A 4,664-nucleotide genomic window follows, 5' to 3' on the forward strand; every position below is an offset into this window, starting at 1 on the left:
AGGCCAACGTGTCTAAGTACTCATTTGTTTCTTCAGCCTCCAGTCCATAATTTCTCCCTCCTTCTCCTCCTCTCCCTGCACTTTGGACCGCCTTCGTACAGCCCTGGGGTGGTGAGGGCAGATGCTCTTACGCACACCAACCACAGATCAGTTTGGTCTCATTGGCGCAGAAGAGCACGGAGGTCAGCAGTGATCTAACTATAGGCCCATGACTGGCCTGGAGTTACTTGGCATCCTCACTACTCCTGAGACTCCTCTTTCTCTCTCTCTTTCTCTCTCTCTCTCTCTCTCTCTCTCTCTCTCTCTCTCTCTCTCTCTCTCTCTCTCTCTCTCACACACACACACACACACACACACACGTGCATAGCAGCCCACCACCTCCCCAGAGTTAGCAGTGATGATGTCAACAGCCCAGCCCAAGGGCCCTCACTGATGTCATCAATGTAGGACTGCTGCGTAAATTGGTGGCCTCTGGCCATTATAGTACCTGTCCCTCTACCCCCTCCTCATCTCCCATGCTCCATCTTGTGTCAACATGTGCCAGCTCTTTATTTCCTTGGGGAGAGGAGGTGGTAATTGCCTTTATCACAACAGCAATAACTTCCTCAGTAAAACATAGAAGTGATGTTCCCATTTTAAACATAATACATATTTTATTATGGTCAGGGTGCAAATGTTGCACTAGATTAATTCTTGATTAGATTCATGAGAAATACCAGAAGGACTGGTACATTATGACTAGCATTTATGACTATGAGTCAAACCCAGAGAGGCTTCATCTCGAAACCCGATAGGCAGAAAGTACAGAGTAGTGCTGCAGCCCAGTAATACTACAGCTCCCTCTTGGTCATCTTGGACCTTTACAGCTTTTTCCCCCACGTTGAATCACTGTGCACTCATCTCTGAAAAGACGTCAAAGTCGTGAAACATTTCTGCCCTGAATCACCTGAATACACCCCTGCACGATCGCCACTAGCTGTGAGTCGTTTGATGGCATTGGAATCGTACGCATGGGTGACTTCAATGGCCATTTAAAAAGACACAGAGGACATCTGTCATGTGTCTCCAGGCTTAAAACAGGAGGCTATGGTAGAGAGTTGAGGTGATGATCTGAGAAAAGGTACCGACCGCATTGACGCAGATGATTAATAAAAGCAGACGCACTCAGTTGGTATACTGTATCATTGGTTGGTAAGGGAGGAGGGAGAGAGAGAAAGGGAGGATAATATAGGGCGTTTGTGTCTGTTTACTGGATCAGTTGTGCAGACCGGAACTGGCAGGAAGAAAGAGAGAGACTGATAAAACAGACAGACACGAGTAAAAAAAATGGCCTCCATCACCTCTAACACACGTCTGTCAAAGGTTACTGGGATTGGTAATGTGGTCTTGGCTTCCTGCCACATGCACTATGTAACGCTTTGTTACTGGCAGACAGACAGAGAGAAAGAGAGAGAGAGAGAGAGAGAGAGAGAGAGAGAGAGAGAGAGAGAGAGACAAGGGGGGGGGGGGGTATTAATTCACTACACACTGCAGAAAAACTGTGGACAGAAACCACCCATGTACTACAGTGCGTGAAAACACTCAGGAGAACATTGACCAGCTTTGTGTAAATGAGCTGAACTTTGGCAAAGCATAAAAAGAACTGCTCACCTCATCCAAAATGTTCAAAAAGAACCAGCATCAGGTTCCAGTTTGTTTTAACAGGAAGCGGAGCCCTTTCAACGTGTTTAATCGGCAGTTTAAGCGGCAGGTAGCCTAGGGGTTAGAGAGGCTGGCCAGCAATCGGTAGGTCGCCGGTTCAATCCCCACCCCAGGAGGGAGCCTAGTGGAAGCTGGTGACTGGAGGGTTGCTGGCATCACATCTAAGGTGCCTCCCACTGCTGTTGGACCCTTGAGCAAGGCACTTAACCACTAAGATGACGGGGGAAGATGGCTAACCTAGAGCTCTGTTCTTCCTGGGGAGTTCAGTTTGCATGAACTACATTTCATTGTCTCAGTGCCTGTGCTATGTTCAATCTTATCTTATAATTCACATTAAAACATGCATACGTGGGTAGTGGCATAAATGGATGGAGTGCTGGGAATTCACTCAAGGAAAAAAGAGCAAGAGAGCACGGCCAAAAGAGCAACGCCAAAGAGAGAAAGAAGAAAGAAAGACAGCCTGAGCCAGAGAATCATCCAGTGAAATGCTGTCCTTGCACTGGCGCATGTGGGTTTTCTAGACCGAGACCTTTACGCTAGGAATGCCATCGCCATCCTCCATTCTGACCGCCTGGGAGTGTTTGTTCACATTAAGACTGTGGTGACAGTGTGTGGCCTAGTACACTCCTCCTCCTCCTCCTCCTCCTCCTCCTCCTCCGCCCCCAGTCTCTCTCCCCCTCCACACTTCACTGTCACTCTGGCTCTCTGTAAAAGGGCTCATGAGTCATTCAGTAGCCTGCTGCTAGGATGAGTGTATTCCCCTTTACACATCATCGCTGAACACGTGTACGAACACACACACACACACACACACACACACACACACACACACACACACACACACAGTCACACACATGCAGACAACCACACCTGCTGCACTCACAGAACACACACATACACATACATATAGACACACACATACACACATACACATACATATACACACACACACACACAGTCACACACATGCAGACAACCACACCTGCTGCACTCACAAAACACACACATTCACATACACACATATACACACACACACTTGTTCATGCGCACACACACACATACATATACACACACACACATACATATATGCTCACACACACACACACACACACACACAGTCACACACATGCAGACAACCGCACATGCGCACGCACACGCACACGCACACGCACACTCACACACACACACACACACACACACACACACACATGCAGACACACATGCAGACAACCACACCTGCACTTACAAAACACAGACACATACACACACACACACACACTCACACAACCCTTCTTCTTTCCCTCAGTGAGCAAGGGTTTGCCAGACACACACTACGGATCAGACTGGTGAGACATCATCTGCATCAGTGTTATGGGTGGTTACCATGTTTGGTTTCCCCGAAGGGAGGCTTCAGTTGTGACTAATCACAACCGTTTTGTAGCAGACTCAGCAAAGCAAACACGTGTGTCAAGATACAAAACTGCAACATTATACAGATCAGACTTATAGTCATTCTTGCTGGTTGGTTTCCCTGCAAATATGTTTTTTTCTTTCTCATCACTAATAATAAAAAAAAGAGAAAAATGGTGCTATTGAAAGTCATTATTTAAAATGAAGCATCATCAGGGAAATTAAATTAGCTGAATATGACTGTGGCCGTTGTTTTTGAACAAGCTTAAACGGAAAGTGAGTGATATCACTTTGCCTGACTTAAAATACAAACAAGCAAGACATTTCACAATTTCTTTTTTATAGCCATTTTGCACCACAGAGCCTCTCTGGACATGGCAAAGCAGCATACAGTAAAGTATGATCACAAAGGCAAGTGATGATGTTATTCTCTGCATTATACTTCTGTGCGCAAGCGTCAACTAGACACCTTGAAGTAGAAAATCAGAGAGATTGCACCTTCAATGCTGGCCCATGATTTAGACCTTAGTAGGGACTAAGGTCTAAATCATGGGCCAGCATTGAAGGTGCAATCTCTCTGATTTTGACTCAGTGTTGTTCCAATGAAAGGTTCCATAGGTCAAACGTGAGGAAGTGATGGGAAGTAAAGGATGACCCTTGAACTTTGACCACTATTACCCTCTCGTTGCAGGATCATTCAGGTGGAGGATTCTGACATCATGATGACCCCTGCATCTGATAACTGATTGGTATTTCAGTTACGAGTGATTTCAGTAGAACTGCTGCTACCTCTCACCTAGAAACAAATAACAAGTGACCCAGGTCAATACGGACAAGAATTACACAGATTATCAGAGTCGAGGTTGAACTGAGGGATGTGTTTTCATTCTATTTAAACGTCATTCATCCAAATTAAGATACATTTAGATAAATACAAAAATAAAAACATTTCTTTCAAAAGAGAGACCTGTAAATGCAAGATAACATACCAATACGAATCCATAAGAGCAACATTTAGACATTCAGGTCATGACATCGGAAATCGCACAAAATAAATGGCCCATTTAGCACTTATCATGTTCTGATAATGGCCACATGATGGGATGGCTTCACTCTACTTCCTGGCTTGTTCGCTCTAACCAAACACACTGAGGGAATGTGATAAATGCTGATTACTACTCCATTTATGCAAAATTAGCCTGGGGACATGGGAGATAAACCAAGCAAGTAAAGCAGAGAACACTAAACTCTATTCACAAAAAAAACCTTCATTATGGGCTTCATTATTGCTAACAATGAGAGAAAATAATCATACTTCCTTGTATTACATAATATGTATTATCCAAACTATTCTTCAGTACATGTTTCGTGACAGATATCAACAGGGTGTTCTTCCACAGGAATGTCTGCAACTCCCATCATGGCAGAGGAGCATTCTCACACTTTTACATGTTTATTCACCATCAGTTAGGTTAAGGAGTTTTCACACCTCTCCTCTGGAAAACCCCAAGATGCCTGTTCACACATACACACACACACACACACACACACAC

The 4,664-nt window shown here is 44.8% G+C and overlaps 1 protein-coding gene across 1 annotated transcript in view; it reads right to left on the reverse strand.

The window, feature by feature from the left end:
* Window positions 1-3,895, reverse strand: part of LOC308155967 (guanine nucleotide-binding protein G(I)/G(S)/G(O) subunit gamma-7-like) — a gene marked incomplete at its 3' end in the record, with an annotated part of 24,664 nt that extends 20,769 nt beyond the window's left edge. Inside the window, exon 1 of the mRNA XM_080529331.1 lies at window positions 3,790-3,895. The remainder of the gene's footprint in view (window positions 1-3,789) is intronic.
* Window positions 3,896-4,664: the final 769 nt, after the last annotated feature.

Source organism: Nansenia antarctica (assembly GCF_963989245.1).
Source record: "Nansenia antarctica genome assembly, chromosome: 1".
NCBI lineage: Eukaryota > Metazoa > Chordata > Actinopteri > Argentiniformes > Microstomatidae > Nansenia > Nansenia antarctica.